The sequence below is a fragment of the Bombina bombina genome, chromosome 7, assembly GCF_027579735.1.
Source record: "Bombina bombina isolate aBomBom1 chromosome 7, aBomBom1.pri, whole genome shotgun sequence".
Classification (NCBI taxonomy): domain Eukaryota; kingdom Metazoa; phylum Chordata; class Amphibia; order Anura; family Bombinatoridae; genus Bombina; species Bombina bombina.
In genome coordinates, this window is record NC_069505.1 from 491,183,840 (window position 1) to 491,196,128 (window position 12,289).

Consider the following 12,289-nt stretch of genomic DNA (forward strand, 5'->3'; position numbering starts at 1 on the left):
TTCCCAAAACTGTGACTTCTTCCCAGCGCCACGTCATCCCTCAGGGGATTTAACTGGCGCTGGGTCTGTAAAATTTCCATATCTTCTAAAAGCTACAAAATAGTGTTTATTTACATTTTTGTTTTCTTGGCGCGTTCCTTCTGGGGTTTTAGGGAGGAGGTGTTACATGATATGTGTTCGACTTTATTCTCAGTAGGTCCATTTGTTCTCAGACATTCACACTGGTTGATTTACAAGCCAACAATTATTGTTTGTGGGAAGAAAGTTTAAACTTCTTCCTTGTTTGGAAGTGAAAATTCTTTGTACCTTCATTTTTAGTTGAGATTCTGCATTTTCTTACCTGAAGCTCATATTTCCGAGCTTAGTAAATTATTTTATTTTAAAGGGTCAGTCTAGTCAAAATTAAAGTTTTATGATTCAGATAGGGCATGCAGTTTACTTTTATCAAATTTGCTTTGTTCTGTTTTGGTATCCTTTGTTGAAAGCTAAACCTAGGTAGCCTCATATGCAAATTTTCCTTTCTAAGATGGGGAGAGTCCACGGCTTCATTCCTTACTGTTGGGAAATACAACACCTGGCCACCAGGAGGAGACAGACACCCCAGCCAAAGACTTAAATATTCCTCCCACTTCCTCATTACCCCAGTCATTCTTTGCCTTTCGTCACGTTAGGAGGTGGCAGAGAAGTGGCAGAAGATTCAGAAAGTCCTTAAAAGGGGTATCTGCCTTTCGAAATAGGACTGGAGTTTTAAGTAGTAAGGAGTCTGGAGATGCAGGGAAAGTTTTTCTGCGAAACCATCCAGACTACTGCTAACAACTCCTAAGCAATCAGTGTTGATTAGTTTCACTGCCTGCTTTCTCTCACTCAAGTCCATGTCAGGTCAGGAGCGCTGCTATAAGACTGTCACACTTGAGAGGCTGTGTTCTGTTCCACAGCATGGATCCTGGAGGTAAGATTGTTTCAATTTTTTCACATAAAACGCTACAACAGGGTCACAGTGTGGCTCCTTAAAAAAACCTTGATAGGATCCAGGGTTAATATCCTCTGAAGGGGGTTTATTAAACAGTTGGGGTTAATTAATCAGTGTATTAATTATTTACATGCTGCTTTGTGTGATTTTTTTTTTTCCCGGGCTGAAAGACTGTGTTTTTGGCTGGAACAAACAGGTTTCACTTTTAAGTTTCACTTTCGTTTTTGAAAGTGTTGCACTGCTCCTATTACTTGGGGAAGTACTGTCTTGCACTGCATGTGACCTGGTGTGTTCTTTGTTCATTTCCTCCATTCCATCTTAGACCTGAACCTTAGGAGAGCGTTTCCTCTGTTAACGGTCTTGGTCTAGGAGGTGGTGAGTGCCCCAGCCATTGGGAGTATAAAGATGCAGTTTTCTATAATAACGTTTTTGTGTCCTTCTGTGGGTATAACCTGAGCTATGGAGGACTCTGACATGTTAGAAGGTACTCCTTCTGTACTAAATCATACCTGTTTATATTGTGCGGAGGCCGTGGTTTTCCCGCCCACTCAGTTATGTTCCACATGCCTTAACACCGTTATAAAGTTTAAGAAGGGAAACAAGCCTGCTAAGGTTCTTAGTCCCTCTGAGCCGTCTATCTCTCAGGACTTGAAGTCCCGTGAGATTACTATCCTTGCTACATTATCCACTCCACATGCAGTTCCCTGTAGCACATCTAATCCTCCATCCGAAGGGGGCTTTCTTTCTGTGGACTGCCGCGCAGTTACAACGGCTGTATCTGCGGCCCTCAGTGCATTACCTCGCTCTAACAAACGCAAGAGAAAGGTTAAACATAGCTCTCCCGACCCGGAGTCATCTAAATATTTATCAGATTTAGCTATTATGTCCCAGTTATCCGATGATAAGTTAACCTCTGTAGCTTCAGAGGGTTAACTTTCTGGGTCGGAGTCCTTAGCATTTAAGCCTCCTGCTGCTGAGGAACAGTCCTTTTAGATTTAAAATTCAGCACTTGCATTTTTTATTAAAGGAGGTCCTATCTACGTTAGAGGTTCCAGAGGCCGCGCTGCCTTAAGAACCTATGATACCTAAATTAGACAGAGTTTACGAAGACAGGAAAGTTCCTTTGACTTTTCCTGTGCTGGTTAATGGCGAACATTATTAAGAACAAATGGGAAAGAATTGGTTCTTCCTTTTTCCCCCTCGTCGTCTTTTAAAAAGTTGTTCCCGGGCTCTCAACTGGATTTGTGGGGCTCCATTCCTAAAGTGGATGGTGCTATCTCTACGCTTGCTAAACGTACTATTATACATCTTGAGGATAGTTCTTCGTTCAGAGAGCCGATGGATAAGAAAATGGAAATCTTTCTGTGAAAGATGTTTCAACATACAGGATTTTTGTTTCAACCAGCTGCAGTTGCCATGGTTGCCGGAGCGGCTACCTACTTGTGCTACTCTTTGTCGGAACTCATTGAGGTGGAGTCTCCCCTCTAGGATATTAAAGACAGAATTAAAGCTCTGAGAGTTGCTAATTCTTTTATCTGTGATGCGAACATGCAAATTATTCGCCTAAATGCAAAGGCCTCTGGCTTTGCGGTCCTAGCCTGCTGGGCACTCTGGTTGAAGTCTTGGTCTGCAGATATGACTTCTAAGTCAAGACTCCTTTCTCTTCCCTTCAAGGGAAAGATTTTATTTGGTTCAGGCATGGACTCCATTATTTCTATGGTTACCGGAGGCAAGGGTGCCTTACTACCGCAAGATAAGAAGAACAAGTCTAAGGGACGACAATCTTCTAATTTTCGTTCTGACAAATCCCAAAGACAACAATCCTCCAAGCCCGAGCAACCCAAGAGTACTTGGAAGCCGGCTCAGTCCCCCCCAGTTCATTGCCCTTCCGTATGGCCTGGCTAATGCTCCAAGAATCTTTACGAAGGTTCTGGGGGCTCTTCTAGCCGTTGTCAGAACTCAGGGTATTGTAGTAGCCCCTTACTTGGACGATATTCTGGTGCAAGCACCATCCTTTCGTCTTGCAAAAGAATTATCGGTGTCCCTTCTCAGTCTTCTTCGATCACATGGATGGAACATAAATTTGGAAAAGAGTTCTCTTATCCTGGGTACTGTAATAGATTCCATATCCATGAGGATATTTCTAACAGACCAGAGACGTTGCAAGCTAACTTCGGCATGTTTTGCCCTCCGGACCTCCTCGAGTCCCTCTGTGGCTCAGTGTATGGAGGCGATTGGTCTCATGTCCTGCATGGACATCGTTCCTTTTGCCAGGTTCCATCTCAGACCTTTACAACTGTGCATACTGAGGCAGTGGAACGGCGATCATTCAGATCTGTCTCAACAGATTATATTAGACAGCCGGTCGAGAGAGTCGCTCTCTTGGTGGCTCTGTCCAGATCATCTGTCCCAAAGGACATGCTTCTTTAGACCATCCTGGGAGATTGTGACTATGGATGCAAGCCTATTCGGATGGGGAGCTGTTTGGGGTGCCAGGAAGGCACAGGGGTTGTGGACTCAGGAGTCCTCCCTCGCGATCAATATTTTGGAACTACGGGCAATCTTTAAGGCCTTGAAGGCTTGTACACTTCTGGGTTCATCCCAGTTTATCAGATTCCAATCGGACAATATTACCTTGGTGGCTTACATCAACCATCTGGGGGGAACGAGAAGTTCCTTGGCAATGAAGGAAGTATCTCAGATTCTGGAGTGGGCGGAGGCCCACAGCTGGCGAAGGCCCACAGCTGTTTGCTGTTAGTGATCCACATTCCGGGTGTGGACAACTGGGAGGCGGATTTTCTCTGCAGACAATCCTTCCATCCAGGGGAATGTTCTCTCCATCCCGAGGTGTTTGCAGAGATATGCAGCAAGTTGGGGAACCCGGAGATGGATCTCATGGCGTCCCGTCTCAATACCAAGCTACCCAGGTACAGGTCGAGGGATCCCCAAGCGGATCTAGTAGATGCAGTAGCAGTGCCCTGGAGGTTCAAACGCATATATTTTTCCTCCATTACCGCTTCTTCCTCGAGTGGTGGCCCGCATCAAGCAGGAGCAGGTATAATTAATCCTGATTGCTCCATCGTGGCTGCAAAGTACATGGTTCGCGGATCTAGTGGGGATGTCCTCATCTCCTCCGTGGAAGTTACCTTGTGGCAGAGACCTGCTGATAACAAGGTCCATTTGTTCATCAAAATCTAGATTCTCTGAGGCTGACTGTGTGGAGATTGAACGCTTAGTCTTAGCCAAGAGAGGTTTCTCTGAGAGTGTCATTGATACTCTTATTCAAGCTTGTAAGCCAGTTACTCTGCATATCTACCACAAGGTGTAGAGGACCTACTTATTCTGGTGTGAAGAACGTGATTTTTTCCTGGCACAGAGTTAAGGTTGCCAGGATCTTATCTTTTTCTCCAGTATGGGCTGGAGTAGGGTCTTTCTGCTAGTTCCCTGAGGGGACAGATTTCAGCCCTGACTGTTTTTATTGCACAAGAGACTGGCTGAGCTTCCAGATGTGCAGTCCTTTATTAAGGCTCTGATTAGGATCAGACCTGTGTTTAGATCTGGGGCTCCTCTTTGGAGCCTAAATATTGTTCTTCGGGTTTTGCAACAGGTTCAGTTTGAGCCTCTGCATTACGTTGATATTAGATTATCTTGAAAGGTTCTCTTTTTATTGGCTATTGCCTCTGCGCGCAGAGTTTCTGAGATCTCTACTTTGCAATGTGAGCCCCCTTATCTGATTTTTGATGCAGATAAGGCAGTTTTACGTACTAAATTAGGTTTTCTTCCTAAGGTTGTGTCAGGTTGCAACATCAATCAAGAGATTGTGGTTCCTTCCTTGTGTCCTAGTCCTTCTTCATCGAAGGAACGCTTACTTCTCAATTTGGATGTGGTTCGCGACCTTGAAGTTCTATCTTCAGGCTACTAAGGAGTTTAGACAATCTTCCTCTTTGTTGTCTATTCGGGGAAGCGTAAGGGGCAGAAGGCTACTTCGACTTCCCTATCTTACGATACGGCAGGACATCGTCCTCCTGAGAGGATAATGGCTCATTCCACTAGAGCAGTGGCTTCCTCTAGGGCCTTTAAGAACGAGGCCTCTATGGATCAGATTTTTAAGGCGACTACCTGGTCCTCCTTACACACTTTTTCAAAATTTTACAAGTTTGATGTTTTTTGCGGCTGAAGCAGCTTCCGGGAGAAATGTTTTGCAGGCTGTAGTGCCCTCAGAATAGGGTCTGCCTCTTCCTTTTTTGTTTCCTCCCTTTATTCATTCAGTGTCCTCTGGAGCTTGGGTACAGTTTTTCCAACAGTAAGGAATGAAGCCGTGGACTCTCCCTATCTTAGGAAGGAAAACATAATTTATGCTTGCCAGATAAATTCCTTTCGGATAGGGAAAGTCCACGGCCCCTGCCCGTTTTTTTTTTTTTTTCTTGTCTATGGGCGGTCCCCTATTTATTTTATTCTTCTGGCACCTTTTATACCCTAATGCTTCTCCTACTTTTCCTTGTAAGGAATGAAGCCGTGGACTCTCCCTATCTGGAAGGAAAGGAATTGATCTGGTAAGCATAAATTACGTTAAGCCCTTAAAGGCCGCCTCTTATCACAGTGGATTTTGACAATTTTCACAGCTAGACAGCGCTAGTTCATGTGAGCCATATAGACCACCCTTGTGCTCTCGCCCGTGGAGTTATTTAGGAGTTAGCACTGATTGGCTAAAATAAGTCTGTCAAAAGCACTGAGATGAGGGGGCAGTCTGCAGAGGCTTAGATACAATGTAATCACAGAGGTAAAAAGTATATTAATATAACAGTGTTGGTTATGCAAAACTGGGGAATGGTAAATAAAGGGATTGTCCACCAGATTGTCTCTTTTTAAGCAATACAAGTAGACTGTCCCTTTAACTCAAAATTGCATTCCCCATAAATTAAATGGACCATTAACACCTTGTAATTACAAGATTTGTTTTGCAGTCTTGCAATAAACAAACATCCTGATCAGTTTGTAATAGTTTTTACAATAGCCAAACGCTACCCAATTGCCTTACTTACCATTCAGGGCTTGTTGCCGAAGTAAAGGCAAGAAATCTCTTAGCAAAATATCTGTTGTTTTTTTAGTTCATATTGGATCATTTCTGCTGAAATCAGTTTGGCGCAGATCTGTGCAGGGTTAGACTTGTGAAACGTGCTCCATCAGAACTGGAAACCTTTTTTTTTTTTTTTTGTCATAGCGTAGCAACATAATCTGACAGTATATAGCAACGTTATTTTACTACACATACACTTAATACAAATTAAAGGGGAATGAAACCCCCCCAAAAAATCTTTCATGTTTTTTTAAAAACAAACTTTCTAATTTTGCTTCTATTAATTTTCTTTGTTCTCTTAGTGTCTTTTGTTAAAAAGCAGGTACATAAGCTTAGGAGCCAGACCATTTCCCGAGCACTATATAGCAGCAGTTTTGCAAGCATGTTATCCATTTGCAAGAGCTCTAGAAGGCAGCACTAATTTGTGCCATTTAGTGCTCCAGATGCCTACCTAGGTAGCTCTTCAACAAAGAATATAATGAGAACAAAGCAAATTTGATAATAGAAGTAAATTGGAAACTGTTTAAAGGGACAGTATACTCCGAATTTCCACAGTCAAAATTACATGTGCAACATGTATTTAACCAATGTTTAATTCATCAAATGTTTAAATAACAGTTTTTATCTTATCTATTTTCAACTTAAACTTGTACCACTTGTGTATTCACTGTCCGCCTCCATGACCGCCGCTTTTTTTCAATATATTGAAAGAATCCCAATTCATCCAATAATGTTGATATCGGTCGCGCTATGTACCTGCTATGCGAACGCGCGCACGATGACATCATCTGCTTCTGGGTTCCGCTATTCCTAGTTCTGCGCATGCCCAAAATCATAAGTTCACGTCAAGCGCTCAATGCTTCCAAGATTGCATATACTAGATTGAGGAGCGTGACTGAGCAATAGTGGGAGGTTAAATGTGAGTCACATCATTTGCATGTGGGAAGTACAGAGTTGGTCTATACCTCCCACATTGGAGATGCCGTGGAGGGGTTGGAGAATGGACATAGAGTAACGGTTAGGCTGCAAAACTTATGATTTAATAAAACATGTCAATTTTATTTTTTGTCAAAATTAACAATGCGGTTAGATTATAAGGATATAGAAGACGTTAGCGTTAGCTTTTACATCCTCTGAGTTTACTGACCCTTTAACAATTGTATGCTCTGTCTGAATCACAAAGTAATCTTAAAATTGTGCTTGGCCCATGCTCATTAGAAAGACTAGAAGTCAAATTTAGTACTTAAAGGGACAGTAACTTGATATATATATAGAAAGAGAGAGAGAGTAGTAAAACAACTTTGCAATATACTTTTATAATTTATTTTGCCCCCCTTTCTTGTAATGTGCCACTGAAAACTGTGGTTTTTCTAAATCTCAAAGCTGGAAATGTATACTGAAGATTTACAGTGTTACAAATATTTTCCTAAATGGCTTTAACTCCAAGAATCCTCAACCTTGGCCCTCCAGAGGTTTTGGAACTACATTTCCCATGATGCTCAGCCAGCATATCAGCATGGGAAATGTAGTTTTCGAAACATCTGGAGGGCCAAGTTTGTACATGTCTACTTTAACCGATAACAACTTTTAAAAAATGTATATTAAAATAAACTAACAATATCTGCAGACTCAAGTCCAAATTTTCTCATCCAAAAATGGCAAATTGTGGGTTGAGTTGCTGGTATTGTAGCAAATCAGATGCCACACACTACACATTAGTTTTAGTGCACAAACTCATTTACAGCCAACCTTAGAAGAGAGAAAAATCAGAGATGCACTCAACTGAGCCAGAGAAAAATCCCTTGCTTATTGGAAAAAACCAATGCAACTCGCTTTTGCTCCTGCTCATTTCTTTCTTCTCTCTCCCTTTTATATGGTGGTGAGAGTCCACGAGCAATATCATTTGGAATTATTAAACTCCCTCCACCATGAGGCAGGCAAAAATTACCCAACACATCAAGAGCTTTAGTCCCTCCGACCTCCTGATTCCCCTCAGTCTTCATTTTTTACTTCACAGGAGAACAGGCGAATGGTGCATTGCTGGAAATTAATTTTCTGAAAGGGGTGCTCAAATTGCAATGAGGCCCATCATTCCCCTTGGAGGACTGAGAAATAGGTAAGCGCAAGCATTTGTCTTTGAGAGCTGCAGTTTCTGATGATCCAAGATGAAAAAGAGTTCTACAACTAAGTCGGGGGACTCGCTTATTTTCTGATGGTGAACTTATATCAGATCCACCAGGACTCTTCTTCTGAGCAGGAGTCTGTTTCTTGTTCAGATTGGAACATTTACAGTCCCTTCTGCATGAGGTGCAGGTCTTGTGGGGGGCGAGGGATAGAAGAATCATCATTATCTGAAACCCAGTTGGTTAAACAACTTGATCTTTTGTTTTAAACCTATTGCTAAACCAGTTACTGAAGCTATTTCTCAAATTATCTTTTAAGAGTGGGGAAAAGCCAGGTATTCGTTGTTTTTTTTCATCTCCAAAATTTAAAAAGATGTTTCCTGTTCCTGCCACTCATTCTGAGATCTGGGAATTTATTCTTAAAGTAGTTGTGGCCAAATCTACTCTAGCCAAGAGAAACACCATTCCTTTAGAGGACAGCACTTCTTTCAAGAACCCCATGGATAGGAAGCTGGAGGTTTACCTTAGGAAGGCATTTTATAAGCGGGTTTTCTCTTGGCATTGCCTGTGTGGCACCTTGTGGTGTGATTCGAGTTTGTAGTTGGTCACTGAAGAAACTTCTCAAGAAGTGCAGGATCGATTAAGGGTGATCAAAACTGCAAATGTTTTAACTTGCGAGGCATCTATGGGTATTGTTCATTTGAACCTTGAAAAATGTGTGTCTAACTGTACTAGCCCTTACAGCGTTGTGGTATAAGTCTTGGTTGGATGATATGGTTTTAAAGAGTAGAATTCTACATTTTGATTTAAAAGAAAAGTCTTAGTTCTGTCAGGGCCTGGACTACATTATGGGGCAAGGCTTGGCTTCATACAGGGGGATAAGGGAGCATTCTTACCTCTGGATAAACGGTCTAAGAACAGGGTAAGGCTACAAAAGTCTTTGTCTCGGAGGTCTGACTCCACTAAGTCATCCTGGTAATCAGGAGGTTCTAGGAATAAACGGAAGCAGAAACAGAAGCAGTCCAAGAAACCTTCATCAAGTCAGCATAAAAGTGCTGCCCCATACCAGGGTCATCTTGGGTTAGGGGGCAGATTGTGCCTTTTCAGCAGGCCTTGTTCAAGTGTTTTTGGAAATCTTGTGTATTAAATATAAACTCAGATGGTTACAGAATCGTTTTCTTAAGGCCTTCTCAAGGAAAGTGCTGGTTCTAAAGATGGAACATCGTCTGGGGTACTACTCAAATAGTGCCAAAGAAGGAAGGTACTTTCTGACCAATTCTGGACTTAAAGTCTCTGACCAAATTTCTTAGGGTCTCTACCTTCAAAATGGTTCTGCCATTTCTTCAGAAGGAGACCCGCCCAATATTTTGTTTTCTCCAACATAGGTGTGTCCGGTCCACGGCGTCATCCTTACTTGTGGGATATTCTCCTCCCCAACAGGAAATGGCAAAGAGCCCAGCAAAGCTGGTCACATGATCCCTCCTAGGCTCCGCCTACCCCAGTCATTCTCTTTGCCGTTGTACAGGCAACATCTCCACGGAGATGGCTTAGAGTTTTTTAGTGTTTAACTGTAGTTTTTATTATTCAATCAAGAGTTTGTTATTTTAAAATAGTGCTGGTATGTACTATTTACTCAGAAACAGAAAAGAGATGAAGATTTCTGTTTGTATGAGGAAAATGATTTTAGCACCGTAACTAAAATCCATGGCTGTTCCACACAGGACTGTTGAGAGCAATTAACTTCAGTTGGGGGAACAGTGTGCAGTCTCTTACTGCTTGAGGTATGACACATTCTAACAAGACGATGTAATGCTGGAAGCTGTCATTTTCCCTATGGGATCCGGTAAGCCATGTTTATTAAGATAGTAAATAAGGGCTTCACAAGGGCTTATTAAGACTGTAGACTTTTTCTGGGCTAAATCGATTCATTATTAACACATATTTAGCCTTGAGGAATCATTTATTCTGGGTATTTTGATATGATTATATCGGCAGGCACTGTTTTTGACACCTTATTCTTTAGGGGCTTTCCCTAATCATAGTCGGAGCCTCATTTTCGCGCCGGTATGGCGCACTTGTTTTTGAGGACAGCATGGCATGCAGCTGCATGTGTGTGGAGCTCTGATACATAGAAAAGTCTTTCTGAAGGCATCATTTGGTATCGTATTCCCCTTTGGGCTTGGTTGGGTCTCAGCAAAGCAGATTCCAGGGACTGTAAAGGGGTTAAATATAAAAACGGCTCCGGTTCCGTTATTTTAAGGGTTAAAGCTTCCAAATTTGGTGTGCAATACTTTTAAGGCTTTAAGACACTGTGGTGAAATTTTGGTGAATTTTGAACAATTCCTTCATACTTTTTCGCAATTGCAGTAATAAAGTGTGTTTAGTTTAAAATTTAAAGTGACAGTAACGGTTTTATTTTAAAACGTTTTTTGTGCTTTGTTATCAAGTTTATGCCTGTTTACAATGTCTGAACTACCAGATAGATTGTGTTCTGACTGTGGGGAAACCAAGGTTCCTTCTCATTTAACTATATGTATTTTATGTCATAAAATTTTTTTTAGTAAAAATGATGCCCAAGATGATTCCTCAAGTGAGGGGAGTAAGCATGGTACTGCATCATCCCCTCCTTCGTCTACACCAGTCTTGCCCATACAGGAGGCCCCTAGTACATCTAGTGCGCCAATACTCCTTACTATGCAACATTTAACGGCTGTAATGGATAATTCTATCAAAAACATTTTAGCCAATATGCCCACTTATCAGTGAAAGCGCGACTGCTCTGTTTTAGAAAATTCTGTAGAGCATGAGAACGCTGATGATATGGTTTCTGAAGGGCCCCTACACCAGTCTGAGGGGGCCAGGGAGGTTTTGTCTGAGGGAGAAATTTCAGATTCAGGAAACATTTCTCAATAAGCTGAACCTGATGTGATTACTTTTAAATTTAAGTTGGAACATCTCCGCGCTCTGCTTAAGGAGGTGTTATCCAATTTGGATGATTGTGATTATCTGGTCATTCCAGAACCACTATGTAAAATGGAAAAGCTTTTCCTATATCCAAGCGGGTGGCGTACATTGTTAGTAAAGAATGGGACAGGCCCGGTATACCTTTAGTACCTCCCCCCATATTTATAAAATTGTTTTCCTATAGTCGACCCCAGAAAGGACTGATGGCAGACAGTCCCCAAGGTCGAGGGGGCGGTTTCTACTCTACACAAGCGCGCCACTATACCCATAGAAGATAGTTGTGCTTTCCAAGATCCTATGGATAAAAAATTAGAAGGTCTGCTAAAGATGTTTGTTCAGCAAGGTTCCCTTCTACAACCAATTGCATGCATTGTCCCTGTCACTGCAGCCGCGTGTTTCTAGTTTGATGAGCTAGGAAAGGCGATTATTAGTAATTCTTCTTCTTATGAGGAGATTATGGACAGAATTCGTGCTCTTAAATTGGCTAATTCTTTCACCCTAGACGCCACCTTGCAATTGGCTAGGTTAGCGGCGAAAAAATTCTGGGTTTGCTATTGTGGCGCAGAGCGCTTTGGTTAAAATCTTGGGCAGCGGATGCGTCTTCCAAGAACAAATTGCTTGACATTCCTTTCAAGGGGAAAACACTCTTTGGCCCTGACTTGAAAGAGATTATCTCTGATATCACTGGGGGCAAGGGCCACGCCCTTCCTCAGGATAGGTCTTTTCAAGACCAAAAATAAACCTAAGTTTCGTCCCTTTCGCAGAAACGGATCAGCCCCAAGGGCTACGTCCTCTAAGCAGGAAGGTAATACTTCTCAAGCCAATCCAGCCTGGAGACCTATGCAAGGCTGGAACAAAGGAAAGCAGGCCAGGAAACCTGCCACTGCTACCAAGACAGCATGAAATGCGGGCCCCCGATCCGGGACCGGATCTGGTGGGGGGCAGACTCTCTCTCTTCGCTCAGGCTGGGGCAAGAGATGTTCTGGATCCTTGGGCGCTAGAAATAGTCTCCCAAGGTTATTCTCTGGAGTTCAAGGGGCTTCCTCCAAGGGGGAGGTTCCACAGGTCTCAGTTGTCTTCAGATCACATAAGAAGACAGGCATTCTTACATTGGGTAGAAGACCTGCTAAAAATGGGAGTGATTCATCCTGTTCC

General features: G+C 42.5%; 1 protein-coding gene across 3 annotated transcripts in view; it reads left to right on the forward strand.

The window, feature by feature from the left end:
• Positions 1-12,289, forward strand: part of BICRA (BRD4 interacting chromatin remodeling complex associated protein) — a 148,626-nt gene that overhangs the window by 51,903 nt on the left and 84,434 nt on the right. The window lies entirely within an intron of this gene.